A 22,953-nucleotide genomic window follows, 5' to 3' on the forward strand; every position below is an offset into this window, starting at 1 on the left:
AGAAGAGCACAAAGCTCCTCTCATTGTGCGGGGAGCAGCCGGCCGCGCCTCTCCCGCCTGCATCCCCTCTCATCCTGCCCCAAATTCTCTCCCCGGCTCCACGCACACGCCCATGCTCACCCCACGTAAAACACAGGGGCACATGCAAGTGTATTGTCACCACGCAGCAATTCAGGGGCCAAAACTTGATCCTTTCTCCCCCCCTTCCTGAAAAAAGCTCTTCCCCAAAACGTGGACTTCAGTAAAAGAGCATCTGCGTTCAAACCACGGTAGCATTTCAAGGAAGGAGAAAAACGCCCCACCTCACTGAGCAAGAACATCAGGCTGGAAGCAGGGCTTGGATGTGCTTTTGAGCTGCCACTACACCCTGGCTTTTGGAAAACTCGTTGGAACAGGCTGCCCAAGGAAGGGGTTGAATCATCATCCCTGGAGGCATTTAAAAGACCTGTAAAAATGGAGCTTAGGGGGCTGATTTAGTGGTGGGCTTGTCAGTGCTGAACTAATGGCGGGACTCGATGATCTCAGAGGTCTTTTCCAACCTAGATGATTCTGTGACTCTTATTCTTTGTGTTCATAATGGTTGCATGTTGCTCCCTGAAAATCCAGGTTTTCTGAAGGTTGAAAACTGAGACATCAGACTTCAAATCAAAGGTGTCAGGCTGGAGAAATGTTCAGAGCCCTGCTGCACTGTGGGGTGGCTGAGGTCAACACCAATTTCAGCCAGTTTATAAAGCTCCTGGCCATTTGTTTGCAGTGAATTTTGACACATGCAGTCACATTGCAGCATCCCCACCCTGCTTCCCTTCTGAGACCGTGAGCATCCCATGGCCTTTCCCTCTCTCACACAGACATGTGCAGAGATGGACTCCGCTCATCTCCAGTCCCAAACGTGAGCTGTTTCCTCCTCACTTCTCATGGGTGCTTGCAGATTCAGGCATGAAATCTCTGCCAACAAATACTTTTCACACGCTTTGCTGTGTAGCTTTGCTGTGTACACTTACGTCCTAATTGCGTCACTTCCCTGCAGCTCCCTTCCTCAGCTGAGCACCCCCTCTTAGTCAATGCATGACACAAAAACATTTCACGTGCCCAGATAGTGCTCACATAACTCACATTACGTGTACATCTTCACTTATTAAGCACAAAGGCACCGCCTGCTCTGTACTAAACTCATACTACAGACCATGTGTATACAGGCACCTTTTCCATACAACTTCAAGTTAAAAAAAATTTGTTTTCTTTGCACAGGCACACACGTACTTTCCTCTCTCTGGAAAAGACAAGCCTTTGTTGTTAGGTTGTGTCTGCTCCTCTGGTCTTTCTTTCCCCCCTTGTTTCTGATTCTGTTTTCTCTAATGCCTGTCTCTCCTGCTTGTTCAGGCTGTCAACTAAAGCTGCAAGGTGCTGCAGATGTGCCACTTGAAATCATGTTTGTCCAAGGCATTTTCCTGGGGGCGACATGTGGCTTGTTAAAATGGGCTCCGTGTGTGCTCCCTCACTGAATTCCCCTGCCCTGTTTTAAGGGTACAAATGCAGCATTTTGACAAAAATGCTTTCCTCTTGAGGGATGCTCTCTGCTGTGCTCTGGTGGGAACTCCCCTCGAGGAGGTGCAATATCTATCTGTGTTGTAAGAGCTAAAACCTGGCAACTGCTTTTGCAGACCCCTGCTGTTGCCAGGATGGGCTGGGTGGCTGTACCCAGCCTGCCTAAGCACACCTGTGCCCTGAGAGAGGTGTTGGATGGGTGGGGGAGTGTTGCTCATATGCAGCAGCTGAGGGAGAAGCAGAAAGCTGGGGTGCAACAAGCGACAGCGACGATGGCGAGTGATGTGCGTGGCTTGAGTGGCCAGGAGGGGTTTCAGGGTGGCTTTCTGGCATCAGCAAAGGTGTGTGGCTTTTAGGAGGGCACAGCTTGTGGTAGGGGGTCCCTGTTGGTGGAATGGGAGCAGGCAGCCGGGCTGTGCTGTGCTGCAGCACCAGGGAAGGGGAGGCCATGGGGGTATCCCCTCACTCCCATGCTGAGCGCTCAGCACTGCACGCCAGCCATTCCCAGGGAGGTCTCTTGCACCTTGCTGCTGTCTGGTTTGCCTGCAGCTCTCAAGGACCAACCTTTCTGTGGCTTTTGCAAGTGATGGAGCGTCTGTGCCCACAGCTGCCAGTCTCTACAGAGGGGCAGGGCCTGAGCCCAGGGCGAAGGGCATCAGCTCCACCCAGAGTTCAGCTAATTCCCCAGCTGTGCTCTGCATTTAAATAACAGCTTCCTGCTGCTTGCAGTTATTTGCCTCTGACGGAGAGACCAGTACTCTAAGGAGGTATGTGGATGACACTGAGAAGTGTTGGCTTTATGGGTTTTGACTTGTGCAAAACCAGCTTATGGCCTTGCATACCTGAACAGTAGTGGTGACCTGCCCCAGTGCTAAGGCAACATGAAGTAAAAAGAGCTGTGGCAAGAGTCTCCATCCCTCCTCCCCGTCTGCACTGACCCCAAATGCATCCACATGTTGTGAGAGGCTCCACTGAAGCAGATGAACAGATATTAACTCACCTGAAAGGGATGTGGTGCAATGTGATGTAGTGTGGGAGGGAGTTCTGAGTTTGAGGATGTCTCTGACTCCTTTGGAGAAGGATAGCCAGGCTCTGTGGTGCTCCTGAGGGTGGTAGCATCTTGTGCTAAGCAGCATTTTTGCCATGAGAGTGATACTGAGGGGGAGCCTTTGAGTAAAATGCATTCAAAGGTACTGGCTTGTCCCTGCACTACTGTGCCAGCAGCACCCTTGGTGCTCAACCCAATTTCCTCCCCTAATGGTCTCAACCTGCTGGGTGTCTCACTGGGGTTAGGGTCCTAAATTGGTCATGTGCTCTTCACCTTTTTATATTTATTTTTTTCTCTTCAGAACAGACATGAGGCAAGGAGCAATTTCCAGCAGTTGTACTGTGCATCCTTCATGGTCTCCTCAGGACAGCTTCCTCAGAGAAGTGACACCAGTGCTACTTCCAGTTCTATCCCTCTCTTCATGCCTTTGTCCCAACCTTATGGTGAGTCACAACAGTTATATTTATGTCTAACAGAGCCAGGTTTTCTATAAGCTGTTTTATTTTTTAAGGAGCTCTCTCATCTGCTCAGTCAGGCGATGGCAGCTGGCGCTACCACGATGGGGAGTATCTTCAGCTGCCTTTGCTCTGCCTCTCCTTTCTTGTGTACACTAAAACAATGGCTCTGACTCCCCACCCCCAGCAGCTTGCTGACCTGGAGACCTCTGGGCATAAACAAAGCGCAGCATTAGTGGAAAATTGGTGCAGCCCCCAGAAGATCCTTAGGAAACACATGAGCCTGGATGGAGCCAGCTGTTCTGTGTGGGAAGGCCAGAGGCTAGTCCAGATGATGCAGAGCAGAAAGGCAAGCCAGAGCTGGAGCACATTATTTGTCTTGTGGCTGAGGAGTGGCTTGGGCTGGATAGGGGTCAATGGTGCTGGGCTGTGTTTTATGGAGCGACCTTCAAGGCAAGCTGAAAGAGCTGTAGATGTCAGGTCTTGGCAAAAAGGGTGTTGCAAAGCCCACAGCCCCAGGAGGCTCACAGGGCAGCATGTTGCTGTTTTAGCCATTAGCTGAGTCTTTGCACAAGTTTCCTGTCACCTGCAGTTTTATGTTCAGGGGGAAAGGTACAAACCCAGTACACGGGCAGTTGCAATTGCTGGCTGGTAGGCAGCTCCTCCCTTTGCTTCTGGACTGGCATTGTGGGACAGAAAAGCATTCAGGCTACCCAAGGAGAGAAAATCTCTTCTGTACAGCCCCTTGCATCCTGAGGAGGTGATTCAGATTTGAAAGGTTGTTTCTAACATAATCTTTCTTCTAGGGTCCCGGTTGGGTGTGACTGTGGGTACTGTGAAAGATATGTGTTAAGTAGGGTGATTTGTGGTGCTAACAGAAAGGCCACAGCCTTTTAGCCTCCTTAGGAAATCCAGCTAGGCTCTGCATGTGTGTTTTGGGGGTAATCTGGCTCACACACTGAAAGCCCTCCCTCATACCACTGCCATGGCTCTGAGGCTCAAAGCAGAGGGTGAGGCATCCTCTTTGTGAAGTGAGTAGAAATGGTTCAGCTTCCCTTTAGAAGTTTCTGGGTGACCAGCCGTGTTAACACAGCTGCAGCTGTGCCTCCACAGGGATGTTGTTTTTACAAGCTGAAACCAAGAACAATTCCCTCAAAGATGCACTGAGGATAAAAGTGATTATGCAGTAAAGACCAGTGTTGTTGCTTGAGCGGTGCTTTGGCTCAGACCCCTTCCCTCAAAATTGGAGAGCTGTAGGATCAAAGCTCAATTTAGGCTGAAAGGGACCCCCTGGAGGTGATTTAGTCCAATCCCCAATGAACCCCAAATGCAAAGGGTAGACTGTAAGGCATCATCATGTTTCTGAGTCGAGAAACTTTGAAAATAAATCTTGGCTAATTGGGATTAAGTGGGACTTTTGTAGTAATATAAGAGGGGCCAGAGGTTTGGCTGGCTGAGGATCACATCCATCTTGTAGGCCCAAGTCACTCTCTAGAACTGTGGTGGTGCTGGGCCAAGCATGATGCCTCAGTTCATTATGAATAATTCTGCTGCCCTCACCACTCTCAGCTACGTCTGTCTGGGACAGTGTGCTCTGTGCCCATCATTGTGGTTGTGCTTTCCTGGTTTGGGCTGGATAAATAATGGCCTCTTTGCCCCTCTGCAGTGACTGTGTGGCAGTGCAGTGCAAGAGGCACAAGAGCTGCATCACCTGCTGGTTTGATCCTGGTGAAAGGGTGATGGGAACGTGGTATGTGGGGCAGGCATGTCTGGACATGGAAGCTGTGAGAAGGCCACCATTGGTATTCTGTGGCTTTGCATGGGTGGTGGTTTTGCCTTGCTGTTGTTGTTCCCTTCTCCTGGTGGTGTCCTGGCACCTCTCTTTCCACCCTTTTACAGCCAGGGGAGGAAAGGAGTGTGCTTAGAAACCTGCCTCTTTGCAAAGCAAACGCTCCAGCTAGCTAGAAGCAGTTGTGTCCTGCCTGACCCTCTTGTAGGATGTGCATCTTGTTGCAGAAAAGGTTAATGCATCCAGCATTTCTGCTCTCTGGATCCCAGAGCACATATGCTTGGAGCCCAAACCCTTCCCCAGACCTCCCAGGTTTCCATGAGTTTGCAACTGTGCTTCCTGCTACTGGTTGGTGTGGACATATGAAAGGAACAAATGTTGGCTGTTATTTAGCACTTCAGTCAGGTCGTGCTGCAGCCAGGAAGCGCCATGGTCTGTAATGGAGAACATATGGGATCTCACACAAACACCCTCACTCACTCCATCCTTGTTTCCCTGCCTGTAAAATGGAAATAATAATTCAGTACCTCAAAGAAGGGCAGCGGGCCTTGCTTAACAAAGTGGTTTGTGTAATGCTTACAGACTTTCATGCAGAAGGGGTGGCAGGAGAGTGTTGTTTTTTAGTGGCAGCAGCATTGCCAGTCTGTCTTCTTCCCTTGCTCCTAGTGGGAAGGAGATGCTGGGTGGCCTGTTTGGATGGCAGGCATTGGCGCACAGTGGCCCCTGACCACACAGGGACCTCTGGGGGATGGGGACTTCGCAGCAGAGTGACCCGTCTGTGCCCATCTGCACAGTGGCTATCCCAGAGTCCTTGTGGTGACACTACTTGGGGCAAGATCAGTCCCATCCAGGGGGGTGTTGGATGGTTTCTCTATCCCTGTAGCCATCTGTGTCTGTTTCTCAGTGGTTGTGGGGAAAACTGGATCCCTCCCATGCAGTCATCCTTGCACATGTGTGCTCTACATCAAATGCTTGCTCCAAGAGATATGAGTAGCATCGAAAAAAGTCATCTTGGAAGATAGGACTATTTCCCCAGATAGTAACATAAAGTAAAAGCCAAGAATCTCTTTGTTTATTTTTTCCTCTTGCTCCTCCTTATTTTTTTTATGTGAGAGTTTTTATTTTGCCGAACTTATCTTTATCTTAGAGCTGGTTTTAAAAAATGATTTTCCTTTTCTACACTGACCTTTCTGAGGCAGATGAAAGAAACAGCCTTTAAAGAAGAGAGCTGGTTAAGCCAGAAACCCTTTCTTCCTTCTTTTCTTCCTCCTCAGCCAGGGCACTGTGTCTTTATTCCCTCCATCCTTCACTCTTGGTGCTAATTTCTAGAGAAGGAGAAGGGCTCCTTTCTGCCTCCTGGTTGACAGGCTCTAACACAAACACACACACACACACACAGTCCCTCCTTCTGTTGGTTGATGTTTTCTTGGTCTCTTTACTCCTGATGAGCCCAACACACTGAGATGAGCTGGAGGTTCAAGACCTTTCAGGAATGAAAATCTGGGCTCCTGTAACACAGGAAGTCATCTCCAGTTCTCAGTGGTAGGGGTTGTAAGAAGCCCTCCTGGTGCCCAAATCCACCTGAAAAGCAGGGTGGCTGGGCTGGACTGTGACCAGTGGTGTGTGCATTTGGTCAGAGTCTGTGTCTCCCCCCTTTTCAGCATGGCCTGAAAAGCTGGAAGTGTGAGCACTCCACACAGAAATTTCCATAAAACCCCAGCTACTGCTGCTACATGGCAGGGAAAATAAATGTCTGGGAGAGCTTCTGGGGCCAAGAGAGCAAAAGAGGGTCCCTGGCACTCCATGAGAGGCAAGGATGGGGTCAGCACTGTGGCTGAACTCCTCCTGCAATCCTGTGCTGTAGCTGGTGAAAATCTGTCAAAGCTGAGATGCGCTGAGCAAACCAGCTCACCAGTAAATGAAGTGGCATTTTGCCAGAGAAATTTTTGCTCAGCAGAAACCGTGTGGCTGCATCTGATATGGACTCTGTAAATGGCCATTAGACTGTTGCGGATGAGAGTGATATAATTGAATTTAAGGAAAAGGTTTAGGAGGGAGTAAACTTTTTTTTGCATAGTTTCCCAGAATGACTTTTTTTTTTTCCCCTTCAGTTGGTAGCTGAAAATGTCAATAGGATGTAGTTAATACCTGGAGACAAAAATAAGAACTAAGGGAGGGCAAATGAGAAGGAAAACTAGAGATGTCCATCTTCACTAGAGCTGGGCGTATGTAGCAATAAACGTTCACAAAACGTGCTTGTGAATAAAACATGCAGCCTGTCTTCCTTAGCGATTGTGACCCATTTTATTCCCAAACACTCTGCTGAAAAAGAATTTTCTACCCACAAAGATGTTCACAAAAGCAAGCTATCTTTTGGAGTAATGTGAATAAATATAATTGAATTCTCAGGCTGGTGTTTATTCTCAAAGCCAGGCTGAAGAGCCCTATCAGTTGCATAATAGGCTCGTGGAACAATCCGGCGTGATTGCAAATAACTCGCGATGAGGAGGGGATGTCACCTAACCAGAAGCGACTTAGGATGAATTACATGACCAATGACATAACATAAATGCTGAGTGAGGAGTAGGATATTTTCAGCATAAGGGTCTCAGCTCAGCCATATGTTAAAATGCCTTCACACAAAGCACTTGTCACAGCCACTGGAGAAGCGAGCCCGCCCGTGAGCAGCCAGGCTGCCGGCTGATAACGCGGGGACAGATAGCGGCGCTGCGTTTGTCAGAGGATTTATCTGCAGTGAGCAACTTGATCAGCTTTAATCATATGTGACAGCAATGTGAGGTCTGAAGTTGTGGTCAATCAGTTTGAATTAATCCCTCCATCAATGTCACTGAACCGAAGATCAGGGCAAGTTGGTGTTGTTTTCTCACTTAGCCCGTCGCCAGCAGGAATGGCTCTCCCTGCCTGCAGGTGATCCCACCTTTCCTGCATGGCCTATATTTCTCTCTGTGAGCCTTCCCTGCCCATGGTATCCGGGGGGGAGATGGAAATGAGCTAGTGGTTCACACAGGGTCTGTTCACCCCTAGCTATTGCAAAGTCCTCTCCAGTGGGTTTTTCATATTTTTTCATGTGTAGCAGCAAGTTGTATTTCCGTATGCCCAAAATGCCTGGGCTTTCCCAGCATCTCCCAGATGGCTATTACACATTAAACTATAATTGCACTGTCAGGGAGTTTTCCTTTCTGATGGTCTGCCAATGCGTTCCTTTTCAAAAAATTATATCTATTGAGGTTAGCAGCTCGGGCAGGAAACAATCCAGACAAATGCAGGCTGCCCCATCTTTGGGCCAATTAATCTGAACCAGATATCCAGTGAGAGGGTGACGGCGGAAATGATGAATGAGAACTGTGGGGAGCACAGGGCAATTTAGCTGGGCTGTAAACTTGCAATTGAGATGCTTGGCAGCATCACTTGGTGATTATGGGCTCTGGAGAGGGTACAGGAGGACTCTGCTGCAATGGACAAGCGAGGATGGAGTTTACGGGCAGCAACTATGGCATTGCTGTCCTTCAGGCATGCTAAGGCCAGCTCCGTATTGACAAACTGCTGAGCATTTCTGGAGGGAAGGCCAGTGAAGTGCTAGGCTATAAGAGCATTCCAGTGGGAATAACCTGTTGGCAAAGTGCAGGAGAGAAGCCTGTATTGCTCAGACCCAGGAAGCAGTTTGCTGTGCTGTTGCCTTAATTTTTAAAGATTTTCTAAGCCTTCTGATATTTACATTCTTGTAACAAACTTTCTTACACACTTTATGTAAATAACTTAGTGTTTTGCATTCTTTTATGGAGGAGGAGAAATTTGATGGACTGTTGGTTTGTCCAGCGTTGTTGGAGAGGTGGCACTGTCACCCTCCAATCCACTGTCACTTTTGAAAATCTATAAATGTTGAAGTCAAAAATTAAAGAGCCCCTTTTTACCTTGAGAACAGCAGTGTGTGCGCGTCATGTTATTTCATGTCCTATAGTGACACTGTGCAGCACAGCACTGGCTGGAGGTGCTTGGTGATGCATAGAGCACCTGCATGGAGAAATTAATGGAATATTAAGAACACCTCTTTTAAGGCAGAAAAACTTCTAAGAAGTTGGGTGGCTTCCCAGATGGGGCAGTGGGGACTGCAGCAAAGCCCATGGATAGGGAAGTTGTGAGCAATTCATTCCTCTGCTCTGGAAACTCGGCAGTATGTAGTGACTGGCAATTCCTGGCAACACTATGGCAGGACAATAAATTAAGAAAACACGGGTCTAACTTAAAACATGGCTAAGCAAAGAGGCAAAGCTATGTATTTCATTTTCTTTATTCCATCTATGAGGATTTAAGACCTTCTGGCTTAGAAAGAAATGAAAAATTGTTCTGAATGTTTCATTTTGACAATACTGAAATGAAATCTTTGGGCTTCCTGAAGAGTTGCTTGGTCATCCCTCTCCCCCTTTTATTTCCTTTTTTTTTTTTAAATATCAACCTATACAGGCTGTGAGAAGCCCATGAAGATTTTGATGCCATCAGCTCTGCATATGTGTCAGAAAAAGTATTGCCAGGTGTATTCAAGTGCAGAGTCAGATGATCAAGGAGATATCATGGGATGGGGGTATGAATTTCTCCAAGGAGCACCATGAAGTCTGTGATCAGGCTCATAGTAATGAATGCTAACCAAATGAGGAGGAATGTGTATAGGAAAAGTTTGATAGAGAGGTCTAAGAGAAGGAGACTACCCTGAAATAATAATTGCCTTTTCAATACAGGCTGATTTGGGGAAAAAAAAAAAAAAAAAGAGAGTTTTTACTCATTCTCTCTCCCTCTATCCTCCTCTCCCCTGTTTGATTTGTAGTATAATACAAATAGCACAATATCTATAAACCCTCTCTCAGTAGTGCCATTCCTGACCCTACATGAGGAAAAAAAAACCTCAAAGTAACAGAAAACCTTAGGCAAAAACGTTCAGGAATGGATAGCATGTGATATTTTGTATAGATTTTAGTCCTTCTGGATGAGTTATATGAAAATGAATTGGATGCAGCAGAGAGGTCAGCAAAAGCTGTTACTAAAAGCTACTCTCTTTGAAGATACATACAGATTCCCCATACAGATTCCCTTTATGAAACATACAGCTGAAATGATAGGAGCTGCTGTCCAAATTGTAAACGGTGCACACAGTGGGTCAGGAGAGGTGTGACCAGAGGAGAGAGTAACTCAGTGCAAGCACAGGAGGCCACTGCAGAGCACAGGAGGGAACAGCATCGTTTTGTGCAGAAAAGCCACAAAAGTGTCACAGAAGCAGATAAAGGAAGATGTAAGCAAACATCAAAGAAGGGCTTGTAGCGCTGCTTTAGAGAGTTTTAGGGGAAGCAATCCTGAAAGAGTGACTGGGAAATCTCTCCTTTGTTTCCCTTCTGTGTTTAGGGAAAACAGGCTTTACCACTGCTTGCAACCACAGTTCTGCCCAGGAGAGAGGGAAGTGCCCTGCTGCAGGACAGGCAGGCTGTGAGGACACAGCACCAGATGTGGGGGTAGCTGAGGGGCAGCCAGGGCACTCATTTTCTCTCTAATCCCCTGTTCCCCAGTTGCTCAAAATGTTTGTCTTTCAAGCAGTGGTCATTATTCCAGCCTGGGTCTGTGCAGGAAGGAGGCTTTCTCTGGAAAAGAAATGTGGTTTGACCAATTAGGAAGAAAGTAGTCATGTTCTTAGCAGATTTTTGGCCAAAACCCCAGAGAATGAAAGGCTGAAATTAGGCAGGGAAGTAACCTCTGCCATGAAGACCTCTCTCAGCTTATGTCTGCAAAGTTGACTCTTTCTTGAGCACATTTTGATTGCTTTAAAGTCATGTACTGTGTGTGCACTGTACTTTTTTCTGTGGCTAAGCTCTCAAAGTGAGCATCGGAACAAGGCTTTGCAGTCTGCATGAGTGGCTGATTTCCCTGCACAGTGACAAGTCTGGTTAAATGTATCATGGGCTGAGCAAAATGCAGACAGAGCCCCAGCCTGACCCCTTGCCAAGGTTGGAGAGGGGCAGAAGACCCTGCACTGCAGCTCCTTGGTGGAGCTTCCAGGGATGGGGCAGCCACCACTTCTCTGGGTGACCTTTTCCAGAGCTTCACCACCCACACAGTATAAATTTTCTTTCTAATATCTAATGTAAAGCTGCCTTTTTTCAGATTGAATCCATTCCCCCTTGTCCTGTCACTACATGCTCTAGTACAAATTTCCTCTCCATCTTTCTTGTGGGCTCCCTTTAGGTATTGGAAGGAAGGATGTGAGGTTGACAAGAGATAGAAAACACAAAGCTCTGGGAGGCGGTGAAATATGAGGGATATTCTGCTCCTTGGGCAAACCGACATGATGTCCACAGCTACTTCTGGTCTGCAGCAGTGCTTCAGAGACATGCAGACCAAATTTCTTACTTTCCTTATGTTTTTCTTCAAAATAAATAATCGACAAAATTAAAACAAGCCTTCCCTTCCTGGCATACTAGAGATGAAATGTTGGATGCGGCTCCCCACAGACAGCAGCTTTGTGCAGGTGGCCATCACCAGCCCCTGGGCAAGGGGGAGGAGGGTCTCAAGCCCCACAAAGGGATTTCTGGGTATGACAAAGGCAGACTGTCACAATCTCAGCCTGCTCTTGGGCTGTGTGCAGAGAGGTGTGGGGAAGGTGGGTGCCCTCAGTGCCCCCCAAGAGCCAGGGCAGGCTGCTTCACATTTTTCCTGCTCAGTAAGTCAGCAGAGAAATCCCCACTAGGGCCAGTCTTTCTGGATTTCTCAACCTCTTCCCTTCCACAGCCCATTGCATCCTCCTTCCCCCATGGGCAGGGGTACAGCATCCTCAGAGGGCTGAGTAGCACCTCAGAACCTGTGGGAGGTCAGCCTGGGGGCCTCTGTCACCTGCTGCAGTCCTGCTCTGGCTGCAGAACAGAGAGGGGAACAGGAGCTGGCGGTGCCATGTCTGTCATCCCGTGGGACGGGAAGCTCAGCCTGAACCAAAGGGGCCATTTAGCATTGTGAATTATTGAGTGCTTTGCAATGTGGAGGAGCTGAGTGAGTCAGCTGAGGTCGGGCAACCTGTGCTCCATTTTTAGAAACACGGGCTGGCCAGGGACAAAAACACCCCTGCAGCCCACCAAAGGTGCTCTTGCAGCCCCTTGCAGCCAGGTGGGGATGATGGGGGAGTAGATGGGAGGTGATGCTGGGGTGCAAAGGTGGCAAAGGGGGAAGGAATGCACTCTCCCTCCAGGGATGGAGAGAGGAGACTGGGCAGTGAGCTGTGAGCACACTGCTGGTGCTTAATATTTATTAATGACTTGGAAAAGTGGGGGAAGCAGTGAAGCAGCAAGTTTTGCAGATGGCATGAAATAATTTAGGATAGTGAGGACTGTGCAGGCACCCAGTGGGACTTACCCAAGGTAAGGGGCAGGTGACCCTCGCTGCTGACACACGGTGGGGAAGGCTGCCTTGATGGCACCGCCGCCTCTCTGGGTTCTCAATCAACCACAGCTGCCTGGGTGATGGTGGGGGGAGGCTGGGTGTCACCATACACAGCTCACTGGGAACATCTGCTCAGTCTGCAGCAGCTGGCTCAGAAGAGAACAAAATGGCTGGCTATATAAAGAACAGCATTAAAAAAAAAAAAAAAAAAGCCATGCTGAAAATACCACCTTTCTGCTGTCTAGGCAGAGCAGGTGAATTATGGACTGGAGACATTCTCTTGTTGCACAAGTAACAGATGAAGGATGTGGAGCACAATGGAGCAGAGAAAGCGATGAATGCAGAGAGGCTGAAAATAGCAACTGTCTTGTTCCCACCTGTATCAGGAGGATTGAGGTGAAGTGTTTGAAAAACAAAGACAAATCAGTTCATCCCCCTAAATGAGCCACAATCAAAGAGACATCCATGGACGCTGATGGCCAAAATGGCTAATGTGGGCAAAAGGATGGATTCTTTTCAGCTGTGTGGCATCAGCCTGGGGGATGAAAGTGCAAGATACATTGTGCACACCAAGAGTCCAGCATGATTTAGGGTAGGGCTGTACATGTAGGTGAATCACAAACATTCTTGTTTTTTGCTGGGATTAGGATTTGGCAGGGCAGGTTGACTGGGCTGTAGCTCCAGAGGGCTGCCCTCAAGGCTTCCTGCAGCTCTTCCCTGAAGCATGGCAGTGGTCACAGTGCAAAGGTGATGCTGAGCTGTGAGGGAAGGCAAGTGGTCCCCCCAGCAGGGTGAAACCATCAGCCAGCATGTGGGACCCATCTGATTTCTTCACAAAAGAGGGCTGAGGTGCTGGGCTGTGCCACCCACAGCAGTGGGGGAAAGAGGCAGAGAAGATTGGGGGTTATCTTGAAATGTCTGCTAATTCTTGCCTCTCTGCCTATTCATTGGCACCCAAGACTGAGGTTTGGTCTTCCACCTGCACCAGGGGTGCAGAATCACTTTGCCCCATAGCTTTTGCTGCTTAGTGCCATTGTCTGCAAGATAAAGGCAGCATACAAAAGTTGCCCCTTGGCACCTAATGGGGTAAAAATGCAAGGTGGAAATAGCTTGTCTCAGAGACACACTTATTCATACTGCTGAAAAGGAGCTGCTTCCCACCTAGGATCTTAAAGCAGTGGATATAACCAGCATTTGGTCCCTTGCACAGGTCATCTTCACTCCTCCAGAGCAAGGCAGGGGGAGTCATCTCTCATCATGGACACTCGCCCCACTTGGTAAAATTCTTCTAGGATGTTTAGTTAAATCACTCAAGCAAGACAAGCCTCTGCCTCTGATACAGTTAGGAAATGTGACCTAGTTAAGCCCAGACGTTTTTGAGTGCGATGAAATGGAAGCGACTTGCGCTCACTGAAAATTGACACCAGAAATAGAGCGTTTGCTGCTCGCCCGGCCAGCGGAGCACCGAGCCCGCACCGTGTTTGGTGGGTCCTGCACGGGACAGCACCCTGCCACAGCAACCCTGTCCTTCTCTGCACTGTGACTGTCCCACCAGGCACCAGGGACCCCTGCAGCCCCAGCCATTCCCCCTCTGCGCCTCGCTCTCCTCCATGAAATCCAATTAAAGGGTGAAATGAATTTTGGAGTCACTGCTACAGGCTGTGCATGTCTGTGCATGGAGGAGGGGGTGGAAAAGGCCTGTCTGCTGGTGCTGGAGCAGCAGAGAACTGGCTCTGGTCTTGTTATAAGCCCAGCCCCGCTGAAAAGCTGCTGCCGCAGCTGCAAGGGAACTATAAACGTACCATGCAATAACGTTATTGCTTTGATGGATGCTGGAGAAGGTTTGAATGCCTTTTCTTTTTTTTTTTTCTTTTACAGTGTGGCCTTGTACCTTGCAGCTTCCCTTGCTGTAATGTGCCAATTTCTTTTGTAACTCAAATCCTGCCCCCTCCTCTCTTTTAATCCGCATAATACCTTCGTTTGCTGCCCCTTTCCTGGAGGAAAAAAGAAATGCTCAACTATCTGGGGGGGGGGAAAAGCCTTTGTCCTAGCCTCTTGCTGTGCCCAGAGCAAGTTTGTCTCTCCAACACAGGTTGGCGCAGAGGTGTCCAGAAAGGAGCACCAATGCAGGCTGTCCAAGTGCCTGGAGCTCTTCTCTTGAAGAGGAACTGGCCTCGTGGGAACTGCAGGCTCCTTGGGAGGGAAAACAAACTTCTTGGTGCTGAAAGTCATTGGTTTTGGCATTTTCTTTCTCAGAAACAATTTCCCTTTTGACAGAGCTATGCTTGGGGCAGTCCACTCAAATGCACTGCTGATGTCTTGGACCCTCCAAGGGGCTGACACGACAGCTTTAGGAGTGCACCACAATGATGTGACCTCAATTTGCCATTTTAGGAGGGTTCTGCAAATGGCTGGACAGGCTGATGCAATGGGTCCTTTCCCAGAAGGTTCCCCTTCATCCTCCCTCACTTCTCAGCAGCTTTCTTCCATCCCTCCCTCCCTCCCCTCCTTGTGCACCCTCAGGCTGTGGAGCTCACTCCTGCCAATTCGGACAGAGGCCAAAAGCACAGAGAGGATTGCAAAGGTTCAGAGGAGAAAACTCCCTGAAGGCTGTGAACATTGCAGGCACAGCCTCTGGCTTGGGGAGTTGCTACGCTGTGGAGTGCCAGAGGCTGGGAGGGTCCTCTGGGGAAAGTCACACTCCACGCCTGTTGTGGCTTTTCTGCACCTTTTCCTTGGACATCTGCTCCTGGCCACTGCTGCGGACAGTCTACCAAGCTGGATGCCCACCAGTCTGGTGAAGGATGGTCCTTATTACACCCTGCACTTCTGTAGTTCTCTGATTTTGTTCGTCCTTCTTTTTCCATCTCTCTGGCTGTTTCCCTGATAGGAAGACTTCTTCTCTTTCCCACTTGGCTCTGGCCCTATTCTCATCTTAGACAATTTGTCTCAACGCTCAGGCCTTGCTTGGCTTCAGCTGTGGGTGACTCATTCCCTGTGCCTTGCCTCAGTCCCACCTCTTGGCTGTCTCTCTGCTGTGCACTGCATCATTCAAACACAGCCTGCCTGCCGACACAGCTCTGTGCCCTCACACAGCCCCTTGACAGCCGAAACTTGCCTTCCCTGGAGAGCTGAGGCCTGTCCAAGGGCACAGTGGGCTCTTGAATGGATACCATCAACAACAAGGCATTAGTACAGTCCTCTCCGTCTATCCCCAGCCTAAAGATAACTTTATTTCCTAACCAGCCTGGAGTCGCAAATGCAGGAGAGGGATGGAGCAGCACAAGCTCCTGCTGTGGTCACCAGGCTGTCCCTGGGTAGCCACTTACAGGATTTTTGAGCTCATTGGGTGTAAAAAGCCATATGCAGCCAGAGATCTGCTTTCATTACTGCCCCATGGCTGCCTCCCTACTCCTACACCCATGTCTGGAACGTGCCTCGCTCAGCGTGCTCTGGCTGCCTCTCTTTCCTCATCGCCTGCCCTGCTGCAGGGCAGCACAACTTTTGTGGTGAATTCCCTTCTCATGGGAGAAGAAGGAGGAGGAGAGCTGTTTTGCACAACATGAGGCCCTGTGGAGAAGGGCTGCCCCATCCCAGTTTGTTTCACAAACTGGGCTCTCCAGAGACCCCAATTCCTCAGGGGCACAGAGAGCTCATTGTAGAGAGATGCATCTGTGTCCAAAAAGATGGAATAAAAGTATGATTCCTTTTAGTCTTACTCCCAAGGTTGCTTCCATGTAGGGTTTAGGAGTAGGATGTTGCTGGTTGTCAAGGCTATAAAATCTAGCAAAAGTAGAAGGTTGAATTTCAGGCCAGTATCATTAGCCTAGACAAAATTTGATCAATGTGTTTTCTTTGTTCCCTCCTCTCTTAAAATGAATTCAGACCAGGCCAGTGCTTCCTTCTTGGTGAGGGATTTCTGAGGTTCTGACTCCATGGAAAGTTTGACTGGCGTGGGTGTGTGGCCAGTTTTTGAAGTCAGCATTTGTTGAGGCTTTACTCAGTGCTTGGAATATAAAATTGAGCAAAGCATATACATTCAGTTGCTGTGCTAAGAGTAAGGCTTTATGTGTGTGCTGTTCAAACACACAGGAGGTTCTCTGCTGCTGCAAACCCAAACCAACTGGCTGAGTTAAATACAAAGATATGCACTTAAGAAACTCCTGTGCAGATTTGCAGTTGAATAACAACTGTGCTGAGAAGAGACAAAACCCAGGTGCATTTCCAAGTGAAAACTTCCTCAGCTACTTAATGTCAACAATAATAATTCCTGTTATAGGTGCCTTTCACCTTGAAGACTCTACAAACGCTTTGTAGGTCTGTGTGTACATTTGATCGTTTGCCCAGCAATGAAGGGGAGGCTCTGGTGTGGGATGTAGCAGCCATACTCTGTTATCTACAGTGCCCTTGGGCTCCTTCTCATTTCTGAGCACACAACAGCAGTGTTGTTAGCTCTCTAATTTTCTCCTCCAACCTCCTTCCCTTGCATTTCTCCTCCACATCCCTCCTTGCATCCCTTGCTCCCACTCATGCCCTTCTGTGCTGGATTTCCTATTCCTGGACAGCCCTCCCTCCTCTCATCTCTGAGTGCACTATCACTTTGCCTTGGCAGCCGTCTGCAAAACTGTCCTTCTAAAGCACTCCCCCTTCTTTCCTCTCCTCCAGACTCCTCTGAACTTGAACTCTTGAATTTTGGTTGGATTTGCATGCCATGCCTGTTCTAACTTGCACGCAGCCTGGGACAGCAAAGATGTTTTATCTACGGTGACAAATTGCTGTGTAAAGTTACAGCGCAACATGAAGAGAACAACCACCCTGATGGTACTGCAATCTGAGAGACATAATATGCCAGGGAGAAGAGGTAAAGAAAACGAAGGTCAGTGGTGTTTTATTAAGTCTGAAAGCAAAGAAATGTACATAAAAGGTGTCTTTAGCTAATGCTTTGCATCCAGATGCTTTCTGACATCATCTGCCCAGAGTCTCCTGTTACAGGCAGAGGAAGGACAAACTCCCTTGTCCCTCAGGGGTGCTCAGAGCATAGTGATGATAAGAACCACCTAGCAAACTTCCTCCAGGCTGAGGCTGAGGTTCCCACCTGCCAATTCCACCCATGGTTCCATTTAAGCTGCTTTAAGTGAGGACTTCAATGTCACATGCCTAACCTCACCCAGCTGATCCTCTGCCATACCTGCTCACTTTAATTTTTGCTTCTGGGCTGGGCTTCTTCATATTTCAGATGACCTTACAAAAGTGAGTATTGCATGAAGTGCTGGGCAAGTAGCAAGCAAGCTGCCCCGAGCTCACCTACCTGACGCTTGCACATCATGGTTTTCCACCCTTCTCCAAGACCAAGTTTCGTCTCTAGCTCTTCAACACAGAGAAGAGTCACAAAAAGACACCAAAAAAGTAATTTATGATGAGCCCATGCAGCACCTTGCATTGCAGGACTGAAGTCTTTGTGTGAAATGCCTCACTTCCGCATTAAACATTTGGGTAATGTGTGATCTCTCTCCACCCTGCGCAGGAGCAGAGCTGATCTCAGTGCAAAGGGCAGCTTGGAGCCTTTGGCCCATTTCTCCACAGACATGCTGGATGGTCTGACTCATGTGGCATGTGTCCATTAGAAACAGGCTTGGGATTGTCCTCACCAATTTCTTCAACAAAATGGGCCAGAAAGCAGCCGAGGGGACAGAACCAGGCCTTGGCTGGGAGTTCTTCTAGTCAGCAAAATAAGGAAAACCAATTTTTTTTGGTTATTCAGCTACTCAAAGGTAGCTGAATACCATCAGTATGAAACCTTAAGTTGTTGAACAAGATAGGCACATGAGGACAGTGGAAAATAGGGACCAAAAGGACCATATTGTCCAATCCCCTGCTGCTTGGGGTAGCTGTGGTAAAGAACTGCCTCACTTCTGCATTAAAACAAGTTGGGTTTTTTTATTCCCATAAAATCTCCTGCAAGTCAATCCCAGAGATGCACTTCTTGGACAGTCAGGTCCTTCTTCTAATTTCCAGCTGAAATGTATTCCTGGCAAATTTATAGGCACTTGTTCTTCTGCCAGCACTGCCCTTTCACTCAAATAGCTCTTCTCTCTTCCTGGTACTTCCCTCCAGGGTATTTGTAAGCAACAAATATATCTTTTTCCAGCATGCATTTTGCTAGACTCAAGAAACCAAGCTCATTTAGTCTCTTCTTGTGGAAGAAAGCGCTCTCCTCCCAGGTCATGACAAGAGAGAAAGGCACAAAAAAAGACAATTTTTAATTAATTCATCTTTTATATGGGCATACAATATTCTGTACTTCTGTGATAGCATTAAAATCTTGCTATTTCTATTAGAAATCCCTCATCTGACATGTCTTAGGCTCACATTTGTCTTTCTCACATCTGCATGCTACTGCCAGCTTACAGACATTTGATCAGCTCGTGCGCTCAGGTCTTTCTCCTCCTCTGTCACTTCCAACTGATGAGCTCCCAGCTGGTAGCAGAAATTCTCATTATTACTCCCTCGGGGCACGACCTTGCATTTTGTACTATTAAATCTGATGCCATCTCTATTGCTTCTGTCCCTTTTTCGTAGGAAAACTGCTCTGATTAGTCACCATATAATGCCTTAGAGACCTAAAGACATATTCACTATATTTTATTTTTAGAAACTGTTTGCTGTTTCAGTATTTTCATTCAATGAATGATGCTGATGTCTCTCTGTATTACCACTTCTCTCTAACAGAAACTCCAGGCTGATCTGCAGAAGGGCAGGAAAAAATTGCCTTCCAGATGAAATATATGGCGAGAAGAGCTATATTTCCAAACAATTTCAGGGAAATAATTTTGTAAGTTATTTGTCACTCTGCTGCACAAAATGATCAGACACACTGTCCAATCAACAGCAAACCAGAAACTAACAGGTATGAAAATGTTCTGTTTTATCTAACTATTTTTCCAGTGATCCAGATTTACTGTGAGCAGATTTACTGCATCTCGCTGCTGGGATGCAGCTCTCATCTACAGAGCTGTCACAGTGATGGCTCCCAGCACTTTGGGTTTTAACCATTAAAACTATTTTTATGATGTTCAAAATACCTCAGAAACAACTGCTGTTATTGCCTAATTTTTGTGCCTAATTACTGTGGCAGTGGGCAGCTTATGACGGTCTGTGATGGTGATGAGAATTCATTTACTCTAACCTCTCATTTTCAATTACAAATAATGCTGTGTGGAGATCATTTTACCCAGAGAAGGTCTGGTGTAATTCAAAATACCCCCCACATCCTTAGGATGCTGCAGCCACTCTGAAGTGTCTGACACTGCTGGTGCTTTATGGAAAAATGTATTTCAGAAAATAGCTGGGGAGAGGTGCCCACAGAGGTACTGCAGAATTTTATTTCCCACGTCCAGGTTGTCTGGTGGATGTTTGTGAGGTGTTTCACAGGGCTGTGAGCTCTTTGATGGCTTTGGAGGTGTTTGAGCAGCACCCAAAGCCATGGGGCTTCCAGGCCTGAGGGGACCTCTGCAAAGTCCATCTCTGCAAGTGAGTATCAAGAATTCTTTGATTGCTTCTAAACCAGAGAAGTCTGGTGTGTGTGGAGAGCTGTAGTCCTGACCGGGTATCAAAATCAAAGGCATTTTCAATTTGTTCTTGCTCACATAAATGAGGCACATTCCAGTGGCACATGATGATTTGCCATGGAGGTCTTCAGATGGCCAAAATTAATTTCTCTTGAAAGAACCAAATTTTCTTTCCACACTGTGTTCTGAATGTGCTCTGGGGATGCCTCCTGTGTTGGGATGCTGTGGGGAAGAGGTGTCTGGGGGGACTCTCTCTGTGTGCCCATGATACAGGCTTTGGTGGCATCTGCATGACCTGCTCAAAGCATCAGGACCTCTGTGCACCCTTTCAAGCTGTGCATCATGGGTTTGTGCCAGCAGAGATTGTATTTCTTGCCTCGTCCAGACATGTTAATGAGGCACTCTGACAGGGCTTACCTTTGGAGATGTGAAAGAAAATAGCAGAGAGAGATGGAAGGCAAAGCATCATTTTGGAAGCACAAGAACTTCTGAAACATTAATCTGGTGAATAACTGCCTGCCAACAGAATTTCACTAAACCACTGATCTGAATCATGTCACAGATGGCATCGTCTTCCAAAGTGTTAGCAAAACACAGGGCTCAACCTTCAGTGCCCCTGCATCGCTATTTCTGATCCAGCACAACAACACGCCTGCAAAAGACAGAGCTTTTAATAACTGCAAGTCAGGAAAAAAATAACCAGCCCTGTTTGGGATCTGAATAGCTGCCTTGCAGAAGGAGAATTGCCCATTTTGCTCAGTGCAGCAGTGAAGATGGGCTCACAGCACACAGAGTACCACATGCTCTGATAGACTACGAGATCCACTACGATGCATTTTTATAAATGTAAAATCTCGACTGGCATTTCCGAGTGGAAGGTGCTAGGCTTGATAAAGTAGGACCAGCCACAGCACAAATGAAAGAGGAGGAAGGGATTGCATGTCAGCCAGCAGCCTCCATTTATGGCATTTCACGGTTGCAAGAAGAATTTAGGCTTGAAACATTGTTTTAAATACTCAAACCAGCACCAGCTGATGCCAGGATAGATAAATAGTTGTGCTCCTGGGCATGTAATCTCTGGTGCCAGAAGCTACATCTGTATGATATCAGCCAATGACCTTTTTGGCACCTGAATTTAGGTGCCCATCCTGGCTGTGCATCACCTGCTCAGTCAGAAGAGATTAGTGGTCTTCACCTCCTTATACCTGATTTTCCATGCCAGCTCCAGGTCAGATCCGTGGGTGGGAGCTCATTTGGGTGGCCAGGACCCTGAGGAGAGCCACAGCACACATCCAAGGCATGCAAGCACCTCTCCCAGGCACCTGGAAGCCTGACCTCAGCTGGAGTTTCACAGGAAAAAGATCTGAGATTTCCTCACCCTGCTTTCCCAAGGAGGGACAGGCCTCCCAAGGGACTGGTACATGTCTCTGGGGCTTTGCCCTGTCATCTCCTGAGCTATCACTGAGAAATCTTTACAAAAGATGGTCAGCTTCTGTCAGACATCTTTCTAATCACCACCAACTCCCCAAGGAAAAGGATGTTAAAAGCACAATGCTAAAGATTGTGAAAGCAAGCCTTCCACAAGCAGGAAGGCGGTGGAGGAGAGCCAGAATGATGGTGGCCTTGTGCAATCTGATTTTGGGCCCCATGAGTGTCCAACTTGCCTGCTCCTTTAGCCCCTGGAGTCCTGACTCTCTTAGTGCACAGACTGCAGCTGTGGAGGGGCTGAACAGCAAAGCATGAGGACAGAGGAGGCTGCTGCCAGTTGACCTCTGCTCCTTTCTTTGGAGAAGATGGAAAGTGTGTAACAGTTGATGTGGAGGCTGAAAGAAGGCCCTGTCTCACTGAGAAGACACCATAGTTCTGTGCCAGAGAACTGGACTTTCTCCCGGCCTGTGGTGCCGTGTACCTGTGGGATATCATGGACAACACTTCATTAAGCATTTGTAGGTAATCACTGCCTCTGTGTGCTCTCACTGCCCAGTGCCCATCTTGAAATCACAGGGGTGCAGTGACAGAAATCAGTGAGAGTCCTGCTCTGAACCTCCATGCACTGGTCCCTGTGTAGGCAGACCCTGGGCAGCTCAAAGGGGCTATCAGAAATAGCTGCTTTTTCTCATCAGGTGAGCTGGTGATTATAAATGCAGGAGTTGCTGTAAGCACTTCAGCGTTACAATGGTATTCTAGAAGAACCTAAGAGGAAATTAATAGAGACCATAGTAAGCAGATTTGAATAGCATGTCTTACAAAAGGCTGAGGAATCCATCAACCCTAGGCAAGACCTCTCACAGAAGATGTCAGCCCAGCCAGTTAAAAGTCAGGCAGCATTAGAAGAAACTGAAGATAATGCCAACCTGCATAACAGACACTGCTGCCACCTATCACAGTAATGAGATTTCATAAAGAAAAGCCCATCTCAGTGGCTTCCAGAAGGATTTCCTTTAGCAGACAGCTGGGCACCTGGGCTGATTAAACACAGATACAAGTTTGAGCAACTGGAACAGCCTATCATGTTTTGTTGCACCCAGGCAGTTCAAGATGCAGCAAACACATCCAGTCCCTTTTTAGCTCAGCTCTGAATGTATGCACCCCGTGAGATAACTAAACATTTAGTCCCTGCAATGAACACAGTGCAGCACGCAACACATCAGAAGTCCTTCCACGGGAATGGGCATCCTGCTCAGACCCTAGGGGTAGGAACAGCATCCTGCAACCTCTGCCATGAGACAGTAAGAGGCAGTATGCACAGATTGGCTGACACCTCATCCTGCAGGCTGATGGAGAAAAGCAGGACAGTGTCACTTGCTCTTGGTTAGAAGACAGGAGCTGCCACAGGGTTTCCTCTGTACTGAAGGGCTACCTGAAAGCAGGACTTGGCCATGAGTGTGTCTACACTTGGATCCGCATTGCAGTACAGCTGTGATGCTTCCTGCCTGCCCAGAGCCTCAAGCACAGCCGTGTCCCTCCCAGCAATACGTAGGTGAGATACTTATACCTTTTCTCTGGTTTGAAATCAGCCACTGCCAGTCTCAGTTAAGGCACTGCCAACTGGAGTTGGGGCTGAGCTTGTGATTTTGATCTGCAGTTGCCTGGTGACTTGTCAAAAGCAGTAAGAGC

The sequence above is a fragment of the Motacilla alba genome, chromosome 1, assembly GCF_015832195.1.
Source record: "Motacilla alba alba isolate MOTALB_02 chromosome 1, Motacilla_alba_V1.0_pri, whole genome shotgun sequence".
Taxonomy (NCBI): Eukaryota; Metazoa; Chordata; class Aves; order Passeriformes; family Motacillidae; genus Motacilla; species Motacilla alba.